Here is a 25,962-nt window from a genome sequence, read left to right on the forward strand (position 1 = left end):
GGAAGGGTATTTATGCACGCATGAGATAATACTTTACCAAAGTGAGATAGAGGTTGTAGGAAATGGGTGAAACCATGCCTTTTTGACATATTCGGGCTGCTGTGCTTAAGAACTCAGAGCTGTGATTGCTTAAATAAGACCTACATAAGATCAAGTCAGTAAGTTTTCCCTCCCGGATGACGCTACAAATCCTAGCTGAAGAGCTATTGACAGCTGTTGGTTACTAGGAAAGGGAAAGTCATGTTTTTTTTTTGTTTGTTTATTTAAGGATATGGCTTCTGATAGGTTGCTACATTAAATGGTCCTGTATCTGTGTATATATTTGCATCACATATTAGACTTAGTGAGTTATCAAACAAAAGGTTAAGGGAAGTTGTAGAAATGACTTCTTGTTTAAGACCATGTTGTGCTCTTACAGAGGACCTGGGTTCAGTTCCCAGCACTCACAGGGTGGTTCATAATTTCAGTTTTAGGGGACCTGACTCCTGTCTTCCATGAACCCAAGACATGCTCATGGTGCACAAACATGTATGCAGACAAAAGCATTCATACACATAAAATAAATAAATCTGTGAGGTAACCGAGACCCCAAAAGACAAATATAATATATACTCACTCATAAGTGGCTTTTAGACATAAAGCAAAGAAAAACCAGCCTACAATTCACAAACCCAGAGAACCTAGACAACAAAGAGGACCCTGTCTACTTGGGTAGTAGAAAAAGACAAAATCTCCTGAGTAAATTGGGAGCATGGGGATCATGGGAGAGGGTATAAGGGGAGAAGGAAGGAAAGGAGGGGAACAGAGAAAAATATATAGCTCAATAAAAACAATAAATAAAAATTAAAATACTTAAAAATAAATAAAAATGAAGACGAAATTTTAGATGAAGTTGGAAGAAAATATTGTTTGAGGAACAGTTTGGCATAAAGTAGAAAGTGAATGTGATTTAAATATGTTGTATACATGTATAAACTCTCAAAGAATTAACAAAATATATTATTTAAAGTATCATGGTAACTCAACCATGCCATAGCGAATGTCTCCACATTCATGGCAGTATGGGCAATATAGATAGAACTCAGTGAGTTATTAAAATAAAAACATGAAACTATTTGGGGATCTAAGATTAGTCATGGATTTGAAAAGCATTATGGGGAAGACTGGTGTAAATATGATCAAAGTACATGGTATACATATATGAAATTATGAAAGTATGAGTTAAAATATATTTTTTAACAATCAACCCGCTCAGTCTTGATGCATGGGAAAGGGGCTTGGTCCTGCCTCAACTTAATGTGCCATACTTTGTTGACTCCCCATAGGAGGCCTTACCCTTTATGAGGAGTGAATGGGGGTGAATGGGAGGGGAGGTGGGAGTTGGAGGAGGAACTATGGTTGGTATGTAAAATGAATACAATTTTAAAATGAAAGAAAGCCAGTAAAAAAATAATCAACTTTTTTTTTTTTGAGGATGAAATTGCGTATGGCCCAGACTTGGCTCAAACATACTATGTAACCAAGGATAGCCTAGAATTCATCCTCCTGACTATATCTCTGAAATACAGCATTATTAGTGTGTGCCAAAATACCTTGATTGTGCTATTTTATGTGGTACTAGGTATTACACACAAGACTTCATGCATTCTGGGATAGCCCTACATTCACTGTGCTACCTCCTTGGCCCAGGAAGCAACTGTTTTTAGAAAGACTCACGTGTTTTGTTTGAACATGTCAAAACCCACTCTTAAAGCTTGGTGTTTTTGTGGGACTCGCAACAATGGGAGTTGGGGGTGTCTCTGACTCTTTTGTCTATGCTTAGAATCCTTTTCTTTCTAGTGGGTTGCCTTGTCTAGCCTTGATATGAGAGTTTGGGCCTAGTGTTACTCTAACCTGTTACTGTAACATGTTCAGTTGCTGTCTCTGGGAGGACTGCTCTTTTTAGCTTTTGTTTCTGAGGGGAAAAAGAGAAGGAATAGATCTGAGAAAGAGAGAAGGTAGAGGGAGGGATTGGGAATTGTGCATGGAGGGAAAACTTCAGTCAGGATGATAGGAAAATTAAAAAAAAAGATACAACAATCATGAACATGACACAATGTAATAAAAGTAGATATGAAAACCTGTTCTCACTGCTACTGGCCACACAATCTGCCCCAGCCATACATCTGTCACCCACATTCAAAGGGCCTAGTTTTGTCCTATGCTGGTTTCCTTGCTGTCAGGCAGGAGTTGGAAGGCTTGGTAAGCTGTTTCAGTGGGTATCCCCATCATGGTTTTGACCTCTTTGCTCATATTCTCACTCCTATGTCTCTTCAACTGGAATTTGGGGGCTCAGCCTAATGCTCCACTGTGGTTGTCTGCATCTACTTCCATTAGATGTTGGATGTAGGTTCTATGGTGACACTTAAGATAGTCATCAATATGACTACAGGACAAGGTCAGTTCAGGCACCCTCTCCACTATTGCAATTCCTACTGCTTCTGGCTTTTCTGGATCCATTCTCCCTGAAGGGATACCTTGCTGAGCCTAGATAGAGTGGGAAGGGCTTTGGTCCTGTCTCAAAGCAATGTGCTAGACTGTTGGTTCCTTATGGGAAGCCTTACCCTCTCTGAAGAGTGTATAGTGGGTGGGATGGGAAGTGTGAGGTGGGGAAGGTGGAGAGAGCAGGAGGAGGGGAGGGAGAGGGAAATAGATTTGGCATGTAAAAAAAGAAAAGATAGTTCTTTTAATAAATTAAGATAAAAAACTGGAAAAAGTAGATATAAAAATAAAATAAACTGAACAAATTCAAATGTTAAAAAAGAAAAACCAAATTGGGTAAGACATGTCTAAAATTTGTTGTTATCAAATATTAAGTGGTGAATTGAAAAAAACTGGATTGCAAAGTGAATAGAGCAAATGGAAGCCCATGTCCAGGTGAAATCCTTCACTGAAAATTCAGACTAACTGTGGGAACTAAGCACCAGTTAGGAAAACTAAGGCATTTTACTTTAGTGTCTTACCTTCTAGACTCTTGAGTTATTGTTGTCACCTCATCAACTATGTCCTAACTAAATCTCAGTCATAGGGATATGGTCCTCTGATTTTTTTAGCAGTCACTTGTGATAGGCAAAAAATAAATTAAAACCTGGAGAACTGTTGAACAAGAAGAAAAAATTACCAGCATTTGTCTCTAAAATGTTTGTTCCATGAATTGTTTCTTTATACTTCCAATAACACTCTGTGATGAGTGTAAGAGTGTGCAAATTCTGTCTTCTTGTGTTTCAGAATAGGACAGGACAAGGAGACCCAAGACCAAATGGAAACAGGTGTTAAGAGTGTCTCACGAGCATGGGAATATATCCTCCCTCCTCACGAGAGCCAGAAAGGTCAACAGAACTGTCCTCATCTAGGTCTTAAAAGTGATACTTTGGTCTGACCCCAGAGATCCTGTTATGCTCTGCTGCATCTAAGTGTAAGGGTAGAGATACCTTTTGTGCCTTTTGGTGACTTAATGTCTTGTATAATTAATTTCATAAATTTAATTAGTGAATATTGATTTGCTGAGAGTAAAGCAGAAAAGATAAGCAAGACAAATCTTGGCATAGATGTTATTTGACAGTTTATAAGGAAACATAATAAACACATGGGGTAGGAAGGTTACTTACCATTGCTAAGATAGATATATATATATCTCAGAAACAAGTTAACAATAAAATATTTTGTCTTGATGCCAAAGGAGGTGGCAATGTTTTACAAGAGCAAAAATATAGGTATACAAATTCCTTCTGTTTACGTCATTGCTTGATGTTCAAAGATACAGAGGAATTTCTTTGAAAGGGAATTCTATAAAGACCTGAGAGTGACTTCAAACTTTTTGGAGCAGCTGTCTCTCTCGGTGATTTTACTTAAAGGAATTTCTTCTAAATAAATGGCTTAGAAGCAAAATTAAGAGACTTCTCTTCATTTTCAGAAAAGGAAATATGGAGAATTCAGACCTAAGAGACACCAGAGGTATAATTTGGATTTACTGGTCAGGACAGGCCAAGAGAAAACAGAATATCTTAAATCCCCAGGCGGGTCTTTACACGTGTTAATTACAAAATCTAATTGCATCAGGAAGGCATGATGGTTTAAATACTTCCAAACCCAGAAGGCATTGGAAGGGAATAATTGACACATCAACCCATTCAGTAAATGAACAAGAGAGAATCAGGACTGAATTTTGACTAAATGTTTTCCATAAAAATTTGGAAAGCAGTGTGGCGGTTTCTCAGGAAATTCAGGATCAACCTACCCCTGGAACCAGCAATACCCAAGAGATGCCCTATCATACAACAAAAGTATATGCTCAACTATGTTCATAGCAGCATTGTTTGTAATAGCCAGAACCTGGAAACAACCTAGATGCCCTTCAATGGAAGAATGGATTAAGGAAGTATGGAATATATACATATTAGAGTACTACTCAGCAGTAAAAAACAAGGACTTCTTGAATTTTGCATGCAAATGGATGGAAATAAAAAACACTATCCCAAGTGAGGTAAGCCAGACCCAAAAAGAGGAACATGGGATGTACTCACTCATATTTGGTTTCTATCCATTAATAAAGGATATTGAGCCTATAATAAGTGATCCTAGAGAAGCTAAATAAGAAGGTGAACGCAAAGAAAAACATATAGGCATCCTCCTGAATATTAACCTTCATCAGGCGATGAAAGGAGACTGAGACAGAGTCCCACATTGGAACACCGGACAGAAATCTCAAGGTCCAAATCAGGAGCAGAAGGAGAGAGAGCATGAGCAAGGAACTCAGGACCTTGAGGGGTGCACCCACACACTGAGACGATGGGGATGTTTTATCGGGAACTCACCAAGGCCAGCTGGCCTGGGACTGAAAAATCATGGGATAAAACCGGACTCGCTGAACATAGAGGACAATGAGGACTACTGAGAACTCAAGAACAATGGCAATGGGTTTTTGATCCTACTGTACGTACTGGCTTTGGGGGAGCCTAGGCAGTTTGGATGCTCACCTTACTAGACCTGGATGGAGGTGGGTGGTCCTTGGACTTCCCACAGGGCAGGGAACCCTGATTGCTCTTTGGGCTGACAAGGGAGGGGGACTTGATTGGGGGAGGGGAGGGAAATGGGAGGCGGTGGCAGGGAGGAGGAAGAAATCTTAAATAAATAAATAAATATAAATAAATAAATAAATAAATAAAATGAAATCAGGGATTTCTCACAAATGAAAGGTGTTCTCATGCAATTGTTCTTCTAAGTGTGTTGTTCAGACCCTGCCTCATACTTTTATGGGAAGAATTTGACCTCATTTACTTTCTAAATTCTGGTTGACAAGCTTTTGGCTGAAGGAGTGGATACGAGGGTATCTCCATTGGCTTTTCATAGTCATTTGGAAAGCCAGCTGGACCACTGATGTGTTCTGCATTTGTGTGCAATGCAAAACAGGGCAGTTCCTGACACAGCAAGATGCAATATGGCATATTTATTTATTTATTTTATTTATTTTTGCTCCGTCCCAGAAATTGGCCTGCTAGTAATTACCTCCATTGCCTGGGAAACTACAGTCACAGATTGCTTCAAGGAATCTTCACGTTGTCTATGTGTCTCAAAGACACAAAACAGCCAATTTTAGTGTAGATTACTCTAATATACTATGGGAAGTTTAATTAGAAATTCATTTTCAACAGTGCCATCATCTGAAAGGACCACTAGAGACAAAATAAAAGCAAAACAATGACAAGAAATCCCTTCCCGTCCCAACATTAGGATGTCTGAAAGGAAACTTTCATGCTGACCCTCTGAAGACGAGTGTGATCCAGCAGCACTTCCATTTCAATTTTGACATGACCTTAGAAAATCTGTGTTGATTGGTGGTGGAAAAGAGACCTCTTTTTTTTTCCTCAGAAGTTGTGAGATATTTATTTAGGAATCACTGGGTTGCAGGAACACCTGGCAGCAGTAATAGCTGGAGTCTACTTTGGCTGAGCTAATCTTGGTCCTAGACCCTCGTTAGGCTCTTGGCTTCCCCCACACATATCAAGTTGTGATGGCAATTAACAGATGACACCATGAAAACATTTCAGTAATCTCAGATCCAAAGCCACCGAAGAGCTTTCTGGATGGTTCTCTATAAGGAAAAGCCTACAAGAAAAACAGAATCAGATCATGTGACTAGCAGGCTACAGGCTGAACAGATGTCATTCTTCCTGCTTAAAAGGGGGTCGATTGAAAAAGGTGATGGCAAAAATGAAGAGAGGTCTTGGTTTTCTCACTGTGGAAAAGTGATGATAATTAGGTAGAGCCAGTGAAAAATTTAGCAGAATTTTCTTTTTCTTAGAAATGATCGAGGAAGTAAGACAACATTGAAAAAGGTTGGCATTATTTGCATCCACAAGGTGCAAGTTCTGGCTACATGAAAGAATACATTAAGTTCTTTACACCGCCTCCCCATTGTTTTCTGGCAGAGTCATTCCTTTAATTTATCAGTTGTGCAGAATGGAATTTGCTGTCTGGGTTGTAAACGTGAGACAACAAATAGGGCTTTTGACAGGTTAGTTATTTGTTTATGGGTTTCTATTCTCTCTTCCCTTTGCCCATTTTTCTTTCTCACAAATTTTCAGCCCTTTTTCCTCCCTGGCCTTTTCTTTATTCTCTATTTTTACACATATCTAAGGCAAGTAGAAATACCATCACAATTTGGGGACATGGGTCAAGTTCTCCCAAGGGTTCCCCAAGAGTCAAATGCTAAAAGTCTTTAAGAATGTGTTCTCCTTGGCAATACTTGTTGCATAGAGCTCTTGAGTTGAATTCTGTATTTCAGTTAGTAATCATTTGCGCTAAACACATACACATGGAGAAGGCAGCATGTGCTTCCTATTAAGGCATTCTGAAGATGGCCCAGGAAGAAAGCCTGTTGTTTTTATTTACTGGCTACCACTAAATGCAAAGCAGTCTGATCCACTCCAAGAAACAGATTCAGATTCATAAAAAATAAAACAACAACAAAAAATTTAAGTTTTTTGACTTTAAAGTTGATCAAAGAGAATAGCAGAATTTTCTGGAAGCATATTTGGAATCTTCGGATATCAGAAAATGTGTTTCTGTGACTTTCCATCAGAACCATGACTGAAGCTGAAGCACCATTGTCCATAACATGGTCAAAAATGACAGAGGTCTATCCTGGGTGACACAGATGGTATTTACTGTGTTGGGAATCCCTTATTATCTTCCAAGGTGCTTTGCCTCTGTGATTTGTATTGTCCTTACCTGAGAGCAGCATGTAGGAACCCTCCACATGTCAAGGATGCATCGTGTCTATCAAGTCTTTTCTTAAAGTACTTTTTTTGGCCCTCTTCATATCTCTTGGGTTGTCAGGAAAAGCCACTACAAGAAAATTCAAAACATTCCTTAAATTCCCTCATTGTTTACTCATTCTTCCTTTCTTCTTGCTCCTCCATTCTCTCTCCCTTTCCAGTGCGTGTTTCATTTTCTTCTATTTAAATCTCATACTGTGTCTAGAATTGACTATAAGTGTGGTTAATTCTAAAATGACATGGGAGAATCAGGGGACAATATCCCTGGTAAGACCCAACTCCAAGTAGTCAGCTTCAACAATTTACACACAAGCAACACTGAATGGATTTAATAGCATGTCGTTTGCATGTTTGTGTGTATGTGTGTACATATCTCAATTATAAATAAAGAGAAAATGGCATGAGTCAGAGAGGAAGCTGGGGAAAATGGTAGGAGAGAAGGAAGGAGGAAATGATGCAAATACAGTACTTGTGTATGGAATTCTCAAAAAATGTTTAATAAAAAAAGAGATGAAATGATTCTTGACAAATGTGGAAATGATAATCTTCTCAGCATGATTCTCAGAAACACAGTCGTCTCCTCAGAGAAAGAGCACATAAAAAGCACCCAGAAAAAGGATAAAAATTATATAGCAAAATGAATAAGAAAAGAGATAATAATAAAGACCAGATGGTTATAAGTCATGTAGAATAAAGGGCTCCCAGTTAATGTATATTATTTATTACATTTAGTGATATGTTAAAACTGAAAGTCATAATAATGGATACAAAATACATGCATATAGCAAATGTTAGTCATTAATTAAAAGAAAGAAGATTGATTCATACTAGATCATGGGCAGATCTCAAAGATATTCTGCTAAGTTAGTGAAGTTAAGTACAAAGATTATACATCCTTGATTCTATTTACTATGGTCTAAAAGTGTGATACTTTGAAACCTATAAGTTGAAACTTCATCCCCATTGTGATGGGGTTCAGAAGTTTGGCGTTTAAAAGGTGATCAGATTATGAAGTCAAAGCATTCATCAGAAATTGCTCTCACACTACAATCCTGAGAGAAAACCCCCGACCCCTCCAAAGTTAGGTGATATCATAGGAAGATGCCATATTTTATTCTCAAAACAGTTCCTCATCAGATGTTATGTATGAGTTACTTTTATTTTCTCTCATACATTTTTCAGTTATTTAAGAGGTTTTGATACATGAAAAGTGCATTTCTACACCATTTCTATCCTTTCCTCACCCTTGAAACTCCTCCCATATACCTCCCAACTCATTCTCAAATTTATGATCTCTTTAATTAGGATGTAAATGAAGTACTTGTGTATGTAGTACTTGTCTATGAAGTTATCAGCAATAAATGAAAGACACACACACATGCCTATATAAATACAACTTAATGATTTCGTTTAATGTCATTCATATGTATATTTGTTTAGGATTGATCACTTGGGATTAGATAGCCTAACAAGGGTCAACCTTCAAAAAGATCAATTATTACTCCCTCTGAAAGTTGATTGCCTGTAGCTCTTTATTCATGTTAGTATATTAAATATTGATGTCATTGTTCAACTCTTTGTTTAGATGACCATATTTTAAAGATTTAGTGGGTACAGCTTCCCTGCCATATGGTAAACATCCTTGTCTTCTGGCTTTAAAAATCTTTCCATCCCCATCTTCTGTGGTGTTCCCTGAACCTTAGGTGTATGATTTGTTGTAGATAAATCACCCGGAGCTGTCAATATTGTAACAATAACTAACTGAACCAACTAAAAGGAAGGTTGACTTGGAACCATGGCTTCAGAAAAATTTCAGTCTGTCATACTGAGAAAAGCACAGTAGCAGAAACAGCTCTATCTTTGGCAGCAGGAATGTCCAGTAGCAGCTGTCCACCTAGAGGCTAACAGCAGGCTGGAACCACTGCCAGGCTTCTCTACTAAACTCTTCCCAGTCTTCAATGTAGCACCATCCACTGGAGGTAAACATTCAAAACATGACCTGAAAAGGGCAATCTAGATTCCAACCGTAGAACACTGAGTCTTTCAGAATATGTCGTGTTTTTTTTTCCAATCTTCTAAGCAATGTGAGAAAAAAAAATTGGTTGTTATAAGTCTTGATTGTCTACTTGATGTTATTTTACGATACCAGTCTAAATGATCTATTTGTGGTTTATATAAAATACCCAAAATAAAAATCAAGAAAGACACAAATTGTTGATACAAACTTCACTCCAATGGGATTTCTGATTCATTCATTTCCTTTCACAAACACTTTTAAAATCCACTTGGAACATGTGATATGTAAACAAGTGAGTTCATAAGTGAATATGCCTGTGCGGTTTGTGAGTGCTATAGAAAGAAGTGAATAAAGGGCAGGGGTGGGATGGAGAAGGGGAGGCAGGAAGCGAGGCAATTTGCTACTTATCTCACAAGAAGCAATTTTACCGTTCCAGATGTATGTGAGAAAATGTGTTTAGCCTAACCCCTGTAACTACAAATAACAGGTGGATTGCTTTCATCCATAGACAGTGCCAACAGTTTTTTGGCTACATTTTCCTGCCTATTTTTGTATGAATAATGTCTAGAAATGATAGATTCACTTCTTTTGAAATTGTGCAAATATACAAACCCTTTCCTCAACCCTTGCCTCTTAGTTAACAAGCCTATGGCTGTTTTCTTTCCCCTACTCAATTTTAGACCTTGGCAGGAAACACTTGGTCTTATTCTTACATTTTATAATTTATCTTTAGAGGCCTTTTCTGTTGTTGTTTCGGGTTTTTGTTTGTTTGTTCCTGTGTTTTGTTTTTTTAAGACAGAGTTTCTCTGTGTAACAGCCTGTCAATCCTGAAACTCGCTCTGTAGGATTAGGCTGGACTCTAACCCTGCCTCTGCCTCCCAAGTGCTGGGATTAAAGGTGTGCACCACCACCACCGGGCTTGTCTGTAGAGTTTTAAGGCAAACATTTTAGTAAATGGTCATCAGCTATTCTAAAAAAATTTCCTGGTGGTACTAAGAAAAAATTAGCGCTAGCACCTTAATCGATCAATTTTCAACTTACCCCTGGACCCAGCAATACCACTCTTGGGAATGTACCCAAGAGATGCTCTATCAAATGACAAAAGCATTTGTTCAACTATGTTCATAGCAGTATTATTTGTAATAGCCAGAACCTGGAAACAACCTAGATGCCCTTCAATGGAAGAATGGATGAAGAAAGTATGGAATATATACACGCTAGAGTACTACGCTGTGGTAAAAAACAATGACTTCTCGAATTTTGCATGCAAATGGATGGAAATAGAAAACACTATCCTGAGTGAGGTGTCCCAGACCCAAAAAGATGAATATGGGATGTACTCACTCATAATTGGTTTCTAGCCATAAATAAGGACCACGGAGTCTACAATAGGTGAACCTAAAGAAGCTAAGTAAGAAGGTGAACCCAAGGAAAAACATATAGTTATCCTCTTGGCTAAGGGAAGTAGACAAAATTGCCGGGGAGAAAATGGAATCTTGGGGGTGGGGTGGGATGGGGGTAAGGGGAGATGGGGAGAGAAAAGGTAGAAGGGAAGGAGGGGGGACCTGGGGAAACAGGAGAATTGGGATAAAGGAAAAGTGGATAGGGGAGCACGGAACCACAATTCTTAGTTAAGGGAGCCACTTTAGGGTGGGCAAGAGACTTGACCCTAGAGGGGCTCCCTAGTGCCCAAGATGAGGTTCCCAGTTAGTTCCTTGGGCAGCTGAGGATTGGGAACCTGAAATGACCCTATCCTAGTGCAATACTGACGAATATCTTGCATATCATCATAGAATCTTCATCATCTGGTGATGGATGGAGATAGAGACAGAGACCCACACAGGAGCACTGGACTGAGCACCCAAGGTCCCAAGGAGGAGCAGAAGGAGGGAGAACATAAGCAAAGAATTCGGGACCACGAGGCGTGCATCCACCCACTGAGACAGTGGAGCTGATCTACGGGGAGCTCACCAAGGCCAGCTGGACTGTGACCGAAAAAGCATGGGATAAAACCGGACTCTCTGAACATGGCGAACAATGAGGGCTGATGAGACACCAAGGACAATGGCAGGGGGTTTTGATCCTACTTAATGTGCTGGCTTTGTGGGAGCCTAGCCAGTTTGGATGTTCACCTTCCTAGATATGGATGGAGGGGGGAGGACCTAGGACTTAACACAGTGCAGGGAACCCGGACTGCTCTGTGGACTGGAGAGGGAGGGGGAGAGGAGTGGGGGGAGGGGGAGAAGGGTGGGAGGAGGGGGAGAAGAGTGGGAGGAGGGGAAGAAGGATGGGAGGAGGGGAAGGGAAATGGGAGGCTGGGAGGAGGTGGAAACTTGTTTTTTGTTTATGTTTTTTTTTCTTCTTTTCGCAATAAAAAAAAATAGAGAGAAGGAAAAAAAAAGTATAAAAACCCAAGTTCATAATCTCAGTGCTCAAATCGAAAGGCAAGAAGTGGTAGCACTGACCTATAATGCTGGCACAGGCGTGTAATGCTACCAGTGACCTGTAATGCTAACACTGACCCGTAATGCTAGTACGGATGGAATAGAGACAGGAGGATCCCTAGGGCTCACTTGCCATTTTGTCTGAGATCCTGACTCAACTACTAAATTGGCCAGCGACTAAAGATACCAGATGTTTGCCTCTGACCTCTACATCCTGATATATCATACACACACACACGTACACACACACGCACACACGTGGGCACACATACACACATATTCACAGTGTTCTTTAGGATTGGTATAAGTTAGTCAGTAATGGTAGCACTGTTCCTATGACATTCTGCTGATTAAAACATTCAGAACTTAGTAACGCATGAAGCACTAAAACCCATTTATACTTCAGTAAGAAAAAGGTTGGGTCTTCATTTTTTTACTAAAAAGGTATGGTAAATTAATTCTATAATGGAATAGTTGTTTGCTCTTTTAGAGTATGGTATTACTTCTTGTAATACAAGAAACCTATTCCTTTATTACTCTTTTGGAATCTAGGCTGTCTTGGTGACTTGATTTGGCAAACAGAATAGAGAAAAGGGGTGATGTGCACGTTCCAAACTTACGTCTCAGGAATCCACTTGCTGCCTTGGAGCTGTGCCACCATTGTGCACTACCTTGGGAAAGCTGAAGAACAGAGAACAAATGGAGGTAAAACAATGCTCTAAGCCATGGTGATCTGATCCAACAGATGAAGTCATGGCTATGCCAACAGAGCAATGCCCAACTACAGCTGACCACAGAGAGGTGAGTCTGTGCATACAGAGGGAGACAATGGCTCCCATGACTCCTGAGCGACACTGGGAGTAAGTTGCTTGAAAACACCAAATTTCATTGTGTTTGTCCTTCTTCATAGGTAACTAGTACAAAATGGCGAGGGTGCACACAACTATGGGAAGAGGAGACCATCAGAAACTTTGCTCAAGTCATTTTTTCCCTCTTTCTTCAGTAAGGTAGGTGTGATTCATTAACTTTATTCTCTCCAATAAAAATTCAACTGATTATAGTAGCTGTTGATAGCTAGAAAAAAAACAGTTAGCTTTAATGCTTTCTGTGACTCAATATTAACTTGGATTCATATTCAGTGCTAAGTTTTGGATCTTCCAAGTTGTTTTGGTGGGAACTCTTTCTGCTTTCTTATTTTCTGCTCAGGAAAATGGAGATGATGACAGCATTAACTTTGCAAGGCCAAGAGCCTAATCTCGGGTGAGGACTCACGTTGCATATTCCTGGTTCCATGATAAATCAGCTTTGTGACCTTAGCCAAGGTTTTTAGCCTTACAGAATTTTGTTTCCTGAGCTACGAATTGGTCACCATAATACTCTTTATAGACCCACAGCCAAACGTTAGGTGGAGCTTGGGGATTCCCATGCAAGAAGGGGAGGAAGGACTATAGGAGCCAGTTGGGCCAAGGACACAACAAAAATCAACTAACCAGGACTCATAGGGGCTCACAGAGACCGAAGTGGTAATCAGGAAGCCTGTATGGTTCTGACCTAGGTCCTCTCTACATGTAGCATGGTCATCCAGCTTGGTGTTGATGTGGGACTCCTAACAGTTGGAGAGGGGGTATCTCTGACTATTTTGCCTCTTTGGGGACCTTTTTCTCCTACTGGGTTGTCTCATCCAGCCTCAATATGAGGCCTTATGCCTAGTCTTATTGTAACTTGTTAAGCCATGTTTAGTTGATATCCCTGGAAGGCCTGCCTTTCCGTGAGGCAAAAGGAAGGAAGAGTGGATCCAGGAAGAGAAAAAGTGGGGAGAGGGACTAGGAGGAGAGGAGTTGGGGAAATTGTGGTTGGAGAGTAATATATGAGAGAAAAATAAATAAATAGATAATAATGATGGTGAAAATGATAACAATAATAATCTATGTCACAGCACTGATCAGAGATGAAGTTAGATGAAGCATATAAAGTCCAAGACGTGTTCTGATAAATGGTGCCCTTCATTTCATTGCTCTTGTATATTCAAGTCAGAGACTGGGCCAACCCTTTGACTTCTATCTCAATTCAAAAGTAATGAACACAGGTCTACATACATAGCTGTTTACTGTTACTTTGGGTTAGTTAACACATTGGGTGCAAACCAGTTCTGTGCACAGAAAATCTGAAAGAGCTGATTTTTTTTTATCATTTTTGTTTCTCATTCAAGTTTTAGCTTGTAAAGGGGTTGTAGATAAAAGTACACAATAAATACTAGCTTTCCCTTTTGAATTCCTCTACAATGCAAAAATCTTCATGCACGGAAGTATAACACAAAGAGACTTAGCGTGACAATGCATGTTATTAACCTCTGCTATTTCCTGGATGATAGAAAGCACAGACAGCAGTCAGCTTCAAAGATGGTATGTTAATGGTTTATGCTGGAGAAGAGTAAACACATAGGGTGACATCTATTTCAGTTCAGTTTTGTGTTTTGATAAAAATCAGAGTCTGAACACACAGCATACAGAGAACCCCAAAGAATAATTATGCCAAAAATTGATGATTATTAATGTTATAGAGCCTTTTGACAGGAAGCACCTTTTAGAAGATTATGGGAAATAGGACATAGAAGAGTTTACTTACATGAAAATCTTTCTTACATAATGTAGCTGCTGTTGCCCTAAGTTATGGAAACCATTATCTATCATACAACCTATTGCCCTCTGAGAACCTTTTTAGGTGGTAATTGGCATTCTTTTTCTTTTGCAGACCTCACCACAATAGTCTTTGATAGAAGATAGAACTTTCCTGTTTTGTAGATGGTAAAATGTAGAGACACAGATGCATGACGACACATTTAGCAGAAGTTTTGAAACTCAGAAAGACTAAATCTGATACAATGTTCATGTTCCTGAGATTAAGGCACCACCATTTCTATTGGGCATATTCACTACATCAACTTTACAAATATATATGTATGTATAGGTGTCATATACATATATATATATATATATATATATATATATATATATATATATATATACCTCTGATGTATTTACGTTTCATTTCCATCTCTGAATCCAACAACTTATTTAATGCTTAGTTTGGGAGTGGGGAATAAATTAGCTTGAGCATGGGGGATAAAGAAGAGAACTTGTGGTTACCTTGAAAGAGGCCCGATGAATGGGAGACACCTTAAATATGCCACTATATTAATTCCAAGTAATGGGTTAGAATTTTACTTTATAATTTTAAAATTTAAGGGGTTGAGTAATTTTGATAAAGGTTACATAGCTAGTAAAGGCTGAACTGAAATTGGGACATAACAGTGACTCAAAATTCTTCCTTCTTTATACTAAGTCCTTTTTCCCATGAACACAGTTATTTTCAGCGTTCTGAGTGGCATGTTACACCTAAGCTCATTAAGTGTGTGTAGAATGGCCTTCTCTGACTTGCCATTTTCTCAGAAGCTATTTCCACCTAGTGCCTTCCTGTTTCTCTATAAATTCCCCTTAAGTACTTTCTTCTTGCTGAGTTTCAATTTGATTTGTCGAGATTCCTCTTCTCTTGCTAGAGTTCTCTTGCTAGAGGGAAAGCCGGTGATTTACAGAGAAGTTTTAAGTGCATGCTTTTGTTTTTTCTAGTGTCTGAATGCCTCCAAAAATTCACTTCTGAAGATCTGAAACCCAGAGAGGCAGAGGCCATAAATACTTAAAATGGGAGTATATTGTTTTAGCTAAAATTTATGGAGTGATTTAGGACTCCAATTCAATTTTCATAAATTGACATCAGGAGGTCTGGATGAGAAGCTTGTTTTAAAATTACCATTCCATGGAAGACAAGCTTTTTCAAGATGTCCTTGTTTTACTTGTTAGTGAGTTTGGGACTTCAGGCTTATCTAGTGCCAGGTCTCAAGCAGCCTTATTCCTATTTTATTTTTGTTTGATCTCCCAGAAAGCAATTTTTTCAAAGCTTTGTGTGTCACCACCACTAATCTATTAGCTACACAGGCCAGGAGAAAATTTTTTTTGAGCAAAATCTTTATTCATCCTCCAAAAGTTTCTTCTACTATTCTCAAACTCTCAAAAAAATTAGGTGAACATAAGAAGTTTAGGATTCAGATAGTTTAGTAATTTCTTTCTGTTTATAAGTTAGAGTGCTAGTTTGACAGTCACTGGATTAATTGATTGGTTGATACTATCTTTTCATATTTCTCATATTTCATTTTTTTGGGGGGGGGTTTGGTCTCAATTGTAGAGGCTTGAGGACTTAATTAAAGTATCCCTGACAGTTCTAGGAGTAAGTCTTGCCTAACCATAGCCCAAGTGGCAACCCAGTCACCACATAGATGGGTCCATTTTAAGACAGGGATTGTATAGGTTGGTTTTGTACTAATATGACATCGAAAAGCACAGCAGACTCCTAGTAAACATTTAATGTGAATAAACTAAGAGCCACTCAAAAGTAAAACACGTCAGAAATAGAAATCTCTTCTGTTTATCCAGAGACTGCTTCTGTGTTCTTGGATCTTCTCTTAAGGGTGATACTTGGTAGATTTTGTTCCTCAGAGGACAGTCATATGGTCTGGTGATGTTTTTGCTTGTTACAATCATAGAGAAGTATACTAGTATTTAGTAAGTTGAAGCCATGCTTCCTGTTAAGTGTCCTGTAGAACAGAGCAAATGTAATCACAGGGAATCACAATGGCTCCAATGATGATGAAGATGGGTTGAGAAAACTTACTCAACATTTCTTTTAGTTTGGAAAAATGTGTAAGACCTAGATTTTCAGAAGGAAAGGAAGACAGGTGTCTATCTAGTCCCCAGTCTAACTGTTTTAAGAGTTCCAGGAAAAACAGTTGCAACCTGGAATATGTGGGAACCCCCGCCAAAAAATGCAATCCTCAGTGTCATTTGCTTATTTCTCTGTCTTACTCTCTTAGTTCAGCAGTACCCATCACCCCAACACCAAGATATGACAGCAGGTAGCAAACCCTGAGACCACGGCAGGCCATGAAGGCAGTCGGGTCCCAGGCAGGAAGCCATGTGGCAGATGAGAGACGGAGACAGATAGGCACACCATGCAGAGTGCAGTTGGATATTTATTTAGTGGGTTATGGAGAGAAGGAAGAGAGAGAGAGAGAGAGAGAGAGAGAGAAAGAGAGAGAGAGAGAGAGAGAGAGAGGAGGGGAGGAGTGGGGAGAAGGGAGAGACAGAAGCTGCCTCTTCAAGAGAGACAGAAAGGAATGGCTCAGGCTGGAAGCAGAAAGAAGATCTGCTTGCCTGAGATGTGGATGGGGGAGGGGGTGGGTGGGGCTTGTCTCTTAAACAGACAGGACAGATCATTACACTTCCTACACCACTAGTGCTGGATTTTGGGGGTTTAGAAATAAGGTAGTTTGGATGCTCACCTTACGAGACCTGGATAGAGGTGGGCGGTCCTTGGGCTTCCCACAGGTCAGGGAACCCTGATTGCTCTTAGAGCAGATGAGGGAGGGGGACTTGATCGGGGGAGGGGGAGGGAAATGGGAAGCGGTTGCGGGGAGGAGGCAGAAATCCTTAATAAATAAATAAAAATAAAAATAAAAAAATAAAAAATAAATAAAATTCAAAAAAAAAAAAAGAAATAAGGTAAACCTCAACATAGTCTCAACTTTAGGAAGAAACCATTCTGGTAAAGCATAGTTCTATATTATAAACAGTGACTTTTGGTACCATCAAATTTTCTTCCATGCCAGCATATTCTGCTCCATTGCTGAGTACCCCTATGTACCCCTATCCTTTATTTGGTAGGTTTCTCTAAACAAAATTTGCTATTGGTTTATAATTTACTATGGGGTATAATAAAGATCATATCAAATTCTCTACAGATTCCAGTTTCATTGGAAAAGAGTCAGCCCCCTATAATCTCAAAAATGTGAAAATATCCTAGGACAATGGTTCTCTTTATTCCTAATGCTGCAGCCACATAATGTAGGTCCTCATGTTGTGGTGACTCCATACCACAAAATTATTTTCATTCCTACTTCATAACATGTTTGCTACTGTTATGAATCATAGTGTAATATCTATGCTTTCTGAAGGCCTTAGGTGATGCCCATGAAAAAGTTGTACAATCCCAAAGGGGTCACAATCCACAGGTTAAAAATCATTGCCCTAGGAAGTTATTCTAGATCCATGAAGAAATTTACATCAGGCTACTGGGTGTATAATGGTCTGTCTTGTCCCTTTAAGAGACAAGCCTTACCCACTTCTCTATTCCACTGAGGTAAGCAGATCTTCCTTCTGCTTCTAGCCTGCACTCTCTTTGCCTCTGCCCTGCATTTTTTCCAGAGAAGTGGCTGCTACCTGTCCCCCCTCTCTTTTTCTCCCTTTCCCTCTCCCCCTTTCCCTCTCCCTTCCCTTTCCTTCCATAACCCACTGAATAAACTATATCCAAACTTTCTCTATATGGTATGCCTATCCGTGTCTGTCCTGCCCCGGCCTGCTCATGAGATCTCCTGCACTGCTGACCTGCCAAGGTCTCTCATCCACTGCATCCCACCTGCCTGGGACCCACAAAAGCCTCGGGTGGTAAGACCTGGCTGTCCTGTGTGGCCCGCTGCCACCCTTGGGGAACCACAGCATTTTCTAAAGCATAACAGTGAGAATAGGACTTTTCTTCTTAAGTGGATTCCCAAGACCAGAGTTGCAGAGGAAATAGAGATAGAACACCCCTGCCTTGCTAACTGAACTCTGGGACACCATTAAACCAAATTCTGCTTGGAGGTGCTCTCTAGTGGTTGGAAGTATGTGATGGTGGATGGTAGGGGTGGAAAGCCAGGATACATCCAGAAACAAAAGGTTCTCTTGAATATAAATATGAGACCTTCAGCTTCCTTCTGCTCACATTCCCTTAAGACTGTTGTGTGGTGGTAGAGTAGGGGGCATTGCTGTAGGTGGAATGAACCTCTGAAGATTCTGAAGACCACAGGACTTTATTTTTCAAGTCAAGGGGACAGAGAGGATAGATAAGAGGATGATAGATGCAAAGTAAAAACTTTTTCTGCCTGAAAATGGCTTTTTACAAAGACTTTTGAGGGAAGAGCAACAACAGAGATGGCATCCTTTGTGAAATGTAATATGCAGTAGATGGAAAACTCAAGGCATAGAACATGCAGAGAGAAAAAATTATCAGCAACATTACAGATGATTTCTGGAGCCCCAGGCAGAACAAAGAAACAACAGGGACATAGCTTAGAAGGAGGGCACTAGAGACTTCTGTGTGATCCAATGGTTGAAGACTAAACCATATTATCCCTGGGGAGCAGAGACCCATTTCAAATGGTGCCCCAGAGACTTGGTATCTGTGTGGCTATCAGAAGGTAATTTTGGCATCCCAAAGCTCTTTTCATGGACCTACCATCTAGGTTCATGGTGGTTAAATCTGACTCATAAAATCCAGATGAATTCGTAATTTTTAAGGCTTTTATACTTAGATGCCAGAAGGCTGACACTTCAGAAACTGTTTCTCTGCTCTCTATCTTGGGGATTTCTACTAAAATCTAAATCAAAAGTCTACCACAATAGTTTTCTTCCAAAAGTACAGCTATTCAATTATATCTGATTTCATTAAAATTTAGTCTTCAGCTTCTATATTATTGCCTTCAACAAGTTACATGTATTTCATTGAAATACATGAAATATTTGACGAAGGTGAAACTGAGAGGGGAGGAAAAGGTAAAGAAAAATACTAAACAAATTAAAACTAAGTCTTTATAAGCAAACTTCACTTTCTCAGGAAGGATTTATAAGTTAACTAATGCAAGCAGTAATATTGTTTACAGTTCAGTAAGGAAGCTGTTTACTATAAGGAAGTTACAAAGACTAGAGTGGGAACAGGAAACCAAAGAGAGGAAGCAGTTTACAAGCTCTCAGAAAACACACGCAGATGGAAGTTAATGAAAAGATAGGGAAGAAGGAAGTCCAATGTGATTTGGGATGCACATACTAAAATTGCATCATCACCCTGGCACTTAAAGATAAAACCCCAATACTTTAGAATCTTCTCCACTGGTCTCTTGGCTAATGAGACAAGTCGTGTGCATTTGAATCCTACAAAGAAACAAAGAATGAAATCAACAGAAACTCTGAGAAACATGCAAGGGAGGAAAACTCCAAGGACTTATTAGAGATTTTACAAGCCAAAGCTAGACCCCTTTTTATTTTTTCTTTTCCCTTTTGCAAGATCATGAGTCGATCCAGAGCAAGGAGCAGAACCCGGAGTTCACACGTATATTTATTTAGTTAGCAAGACATTCCTATTTTTATAGCTTAAAGTTCTTAACTTTCTTGTTAGCAAATGTTAACAAGGTTTAAAATGAATAAAGTGAGCTGTGGCACCTAAGAAATTTTGGCTTATCCTGGCTCTTTTTTTTTTTTATACCTTTGTTCAATGAAAATGTCCTACTGACAGGCAGAGTGTCTGGGCAAGTTTATAGATAGCGTTCCCACCTTAGGGCCACAAGGTCACAGATTCATTCCTGATTCTATTTAAAAAACACTCAACAATGGCAAGTTTGTGTGTGCTTTTATGAGTGGGAGCTGTTTTATATGATCTCAGATCTTAAAGATACTCTAAGGAATCTTGTGAGTATGTAAAGCTGTGAATTGGGGTGCTTGATGCAATGTTAGGGAGCTTCGGGAGTCATGGGTAAGAACTGACTATAACAATTCTCAGACACTGTGTCTACATAAGGCCCAAAAGCAGTTTGCTTTCATGGTGGTCATCAAAAGTACTTGAAAGGCATTTCAACCTGCTGTCCCAGCAGCAGTTTGCCAGTGCTTATAAAACGAAACAAGACAAAGAGAAGGGAAGGACTAAGAAAAGAACAGACCTCACTGGATTCATACAGACATTTTCTAACTGTATTAGTCTATGCAGACGTTTTTCTCTTAGGTTGAGCATGCGTATGGATTCTAGGAAGATGCTCCCTCATGGCATTGTTGAAAATCCATGAGAATAGGAGTAAAGAGCCATCAGCACTCTAAGGCGCAAGCACAGGACTACTCCTTGGAGAATGACTTAGTGAGAAGGCTTCAGTGGCTTTCTGCATTGTGGTGGTTGAAAAATAAAAATCCCTCAAATCTGGTATATATGTATATATTCATGGTGTGTGTGTGTGTGTGTGTGTGTGTGTGTGTGTGTGTATGTGTGTGTGTATGTGTGTGTGCATGTGTGTGTGTGATTGTGTGATTTCAATGAATTATCAGGCAAGATTATTCTTTCTGAGTTTCTTTGCTCAGTCTTTGCCATGAAGAAGATGGGTAATGATTGAAATCAAACCATTTGTCACTCAAGAATTTCAGTGGAAGTGCTAATTTTAATCAGAGAGGTTTTCTATTCTTTTTACATAAATGATACATACATACGTATCTCTTTTAACTAAGGATATTATGCGGTCTATGGTATGAATGCCTCCCTTGAAAATGTGTCCTTGTCATCCAGATCTTTCCAACTCCTGAGCAAAAAACCTTTCCCTCCCCCATGATACCCTCTATGGTATATGGTGTCCCATATCTTGCCTTTTATATGAATAGCAATACCTCAGTATCCATAAAACTTTACTTCCAGGGCCATCCATAGATATCAAACTCTGTATATGTTCAAGTTCCTTTTATTAAAAAGTGTAGTGTTTGTCTAGAACCAATGCACATACTTTCATATACTCTAAATAACCTCTAGATTACTTATAATATATAGTATTATGCAATTTTGTACAAATAGCTATACTGCATTGTTTGGAGGGTAATAACAAGAAAAATTCTGAATGTATTTGATATAGACAATGCTTAAAAAATTTAGACTTAGTCACTTTTATTTATATAAGTGTTTTGTATGTATATGTTTACCATGTTAGTACCTATTACCCAAGGAGGCCAGAAGATGGCATAGGTTACCCTACAACTGGAGTTAAGGATAAATGGGAACCACCACTGTGTGACTACTGGCAAATATCATGTGTGTGTGTGTGTGAGTGTGTGTGTGTGTGTGTGTATTCTTCTATCATGCATTGTTTAAGTCCAAAGCTACATAACACATGGACCTAGAAAGCCATTCTATCTATATTGAATCCCCTTTATGTGTGTGTGTCTACAAAGTCAAATATCTGAGAACTTTTATTTAATTTTCTTTTCAACTTGCCCACCCAATTCCAGTCCTTGTAGAGCACACACCATTTAAAAGCATTTCTACTTCTACAGCTTTCACCACAGTACACTTATGTGTGATCAGCATTCCTGCCCTTAAAACTTGGTTTTCAAATGTGCCTATGACAGACACTGCAGGTAATAATTAGTCATCTGTAGGAGTCCCAGACTTACGAAACCAATTTCTTGTCATAAATAATGCCTTCCTAGTGGCATGGCAACAGCAAAAATGGCCCCTTAACTTCAGTTTTGAACTTAATTCCAAGTCTCCAACATGACTCCAATTTTATACGTCTGAATGTCAAAGACAGGAATAACTCAGCTTTGGAAAATCCCATAGAAAGATCATAGGAAAAACCAAATGACTGCAATAGGTCAGGAAACAGTCGGATTCACTTTTGGATGCATCTCCGTAGAATCGTCTGCTAAACTCTCAGAGCCTTTGTGGCACTGAAGGAAACTGTTAATGGTGACTCTTCATCCCACTTGCTTAGAGTTGGCAACGCATTGTTTTTATCCAGTTTGACTCACTTGAACCGCAGAGATAAGCAGTTATTTTGGTCCCTTTGCAAATAAGGAACCAGGTTACCAAGGTCAAGTGGCAGTCTTGAGTTTTCACAGCTGTAATATAGCAGAAAGGTTTTTTTTTTAAAAATACAAAATGCTAATTTGAAAGCTAAAAATATTTTGCTTTATAAAGTTATTTCAATGACCTAATAGGATCATAATGGTAGATTTGGGAGGGGAGCTGATGAAATGTATGTTAGAAGCACAAAAGAGGGGGTTTGAAATACCAACTTTTGTCTCTATCTCCCTTTCCATGAACCTGAAAACATGAAAAGATGAAATAACTGCTTGTATAAAAGTAATCATAGACAACTTCAACTTTTGGGTGATTGATGTGAAAAGACTCTAGGAGTTTTGGAGCATAAGAAGTTTTGCGTACCTTTCACATCTGAATGAAAAAAGCTGATATGTGAATTTACTGTTCGATAACTCACATTTTACTTTTAAAGATTGGGGAGTCATGGATCCACATGTTCCTTTCAGACCTATGAATAAAGAGTGGATGTTTTGGTACCCATGGCAATATGAGAGTCCTTTGTTAGTCCCCTCTTCAATGCCCCTTATTTTATGGTATGGAAATGCATTGATTTGCAAGTAAGGATATAGTCATTCACGTGACTTTGCATTTCTATCCCTTCACTTAGACCCTGACTAAAAGCCATGTGGTAAGCCTAGGCAAGATAACTGAAGGATAACACACAGCAAGGTGGCAAGGAAAGACATTTTGGGCTGAGGCTACCCATGACTAAGAAGCAACTTTAATCAAAGCTGTGAAGTTCTTATTCAGAAGGTGAGAATATTTGGGAGTTCCATAGTAAAAAGATGTAAGTAAAAGAAAATAAGAAAATAGTGGAGGCTTTCAGCCATCTTTGGACTACACCCATTTTATTGGGCTGTTACATAAATTAAAGAAGGAAATACAGAGCAAGCCTCTAGAGCTACAAATATAAACTAGTATTAATATTTTTAAGTGAATTCCTTGATGGTTGAAAGGCTTCAGTAATTCTATCCCACCCATCACTTCTAGGGAATAATATTGATAGTTCTTACAAATCAACAGGCCCTTCCAGGATCATTCACAGTGACTCAAAGACATACAAGTGCAATTAAACCACAAAAGGAAGGTCAACAGACCCCTTGCCATCCTTCTTTCCTGATTATTTCATTTGGCAAGGCTACTTCCCATACTGTACCAAAAATATGTACAGAGTGTCTCTTCTTCTCTGACCATGTCTGGAAATTACAATGGTAAAGATGACTCACACAATACAGAACTGGAAGGATTTCTTTTATTGTTTCCCAATCCATTGTCTCACAGCTGAATGGCACAGAGTGTAAAACCCACCAGAAATATAAGCAGCCGGAAATGTGCAACAACATTTCCAAGTCTTCCGAAAGGGTTTAATCTACGTTTCTGACATCTGGAGTTGTTCCTATCTCATGGAAGTCATAAAATTTCTATCTTGAGGACCCCAGGTAAAGTCTTCTTATTCTTTGAAAACAACAGCCTTTTGTTTCCTCCATGGCTATAAGTGATTTCAGTATCTAAAGGAAACAGCTCTTCGTCAAAGAGTTCTTTTAGAGAGTCACCGGTCAGTCCTATATGAGACCCTGATCCAGAGATACGGGTTTAGCAGATGTCTTGAACTACTTGGTGTGCAAACCAATTTAACAATTAAAGACAGATCCCTGGCTCTCACATTATTGTCGGGACAGGAAGTGTTCATAGAGTTTAAAATGCTTGCAGGATTTACACAGCATCATGTGTGACTAAGCAGCACATCTCTGAGAATCTGCAGTGTGCACACTATATTGCTCCAGGAGATGAACTGTGCAGACATTGAGATAAAACTCTTGCCAATACTAATGGCATCTGATATTTGACAAGTCTAAGAAGAAATAATAGTCTCAGTACAAATTTGGATAGAGACAGCAAAATATAAAGAGAAAAGTATAAGCTTGGTGTGGCAACTCAAAACTATAGGTCTAAAATTCTGCAGTCAGAGACAGGAGGATCATAATTTTGAGACTAATATGGGATATGTTAACAGAATCTATACCAAAAAAATCAAAGTAAATAAAATAATATAAAAAAATATTTCTGCTTGGTTTCATTTATCCTAAGGATTAAATTGCAGTCTGCTATGTAGAGAAAATTCATTCACAGATAGTTCTCAGAACAAATAGGTTGGGGAAAACATGTATACTCTTCTGGCTAGTATCTTTTTTTCATTGTCTGAGGCCAGAAAACAAGACTGCCTGCTCATGCAGTCCTGATGAAGTTGCTGCTTATAGACTGATCTTGGCCTGCAACCCTGACTGAGGAGGAATGTGATCACCACAGCCCAAAGGACAAAAAGCCCAAATCTGTGGGTTAGTCTTAATGTGACAGAGGCTAAAGCCATCTGAAAGGAGGCAACTTCAGTTGAGAAAATGTCTCCATAAGCTACAGCTATAAGGAATTTTCTTAATTACTGATTGATGGGGGAGGGCCCAACCCACTGTTTTTGTTGTCATCTCTGAGCTAACGAATTGTGTAAGAAAGCACACTGGGCCAGAAATAGGAAGCAAAGCAGTGTGCAGCACCCTTCCATGGCGTCTGCATCTGCTCCTGACTTCGGAGTTCCTGTCATGACGTCCACTGATGCTGAACAGCTATATGAAAGTATGAGTCAAATGAACGCTTACCTCTCCAGTTTGCTTTTTGGTCATGGTATTCCATTGTATGACACATACTATCACTCTTTTCATTCAGTATATGGCAATATGGTAAACATATACTAAAGTCAGTTAGTATGTATTTAATCATTACCCAAAAGTTTCCAAAATATATAAAATCACAGAATCACCCTTTAACCTTCAATTAACTGAAACTTCTAGAGATGTCTAGTAGTCTTAGAAACGTCAGTATCCTGTGTCTAATACCGAGTCCTAGAAGATCACATCACCATGACTACAGTAGCTATGGCACTAGATTTGGCAGTGGTTCCAGAAAGCTCTGAATGATAGAAATTCCTCCTCAATACCCCATTTTCCATTTTATTATTGCCACTCTCTTTGCTGCTCCAATACTCCACTTTTTGTTTTCGGTGTAGGTGTGAAGTCTCCCTAAGGAGTCCTAGGGCAGGACACCTATGTCTTCACCTCTCAGTCCTCCGCAGGCACCCCTCCTGACTTACCGGGGCTCCTCTAGACGTAGGCTGCTTTCCATGAGTTTCTGAATACTGAAAACGAATGTGCAAAGGGACGGTGCACCTATTTGTGAGGTAACTAAAGAGATTCGTAGTTTGTCTTTTGACTTTGGACTGGAATTTTGTCATTTTATCTCATTTCGACTATAAGCTTTAAGAGTGACTTATATACTCCTTTTAAAACATAAGAAAAACGGGTATATGAGGCATACAGAAAGGTGTGACCATAATTATAAGAATGATTTCACAGCGACAAAA

At 39.2% G+C, this 25,962-nt stretch overlaps 1 non-coding gene across 1 annotated transcript; it reads right to left on the bottom strand.

Annotated features, from left to right (window-relative positions):
• Positions 1–24,743: 24,743 nt before the first annotated feature.
• LOC121460596 lies at positions 24,744–24,875 on the bottom strand. Its single transcript, XR_005976086.1, has one exon.
• Positions 24,876–25,962: the final 1,087 nt, after the last annotated feature.

Source organism: Microtus oregoni, unplaced genomic scaffold, assembly GCF_018167655.1.
Source record: "Microtus oregoni isolate MIOR12 unplaced genomic scaffold, Mior012 000020F_ref0000438, whole genome shotgun sequence".
Lineage (NCBI taxonomy): Eukaryota > Metazoa > Chordata > Mammalia > Rodentia > Cricetidae > Microtus > Microtus oregoni.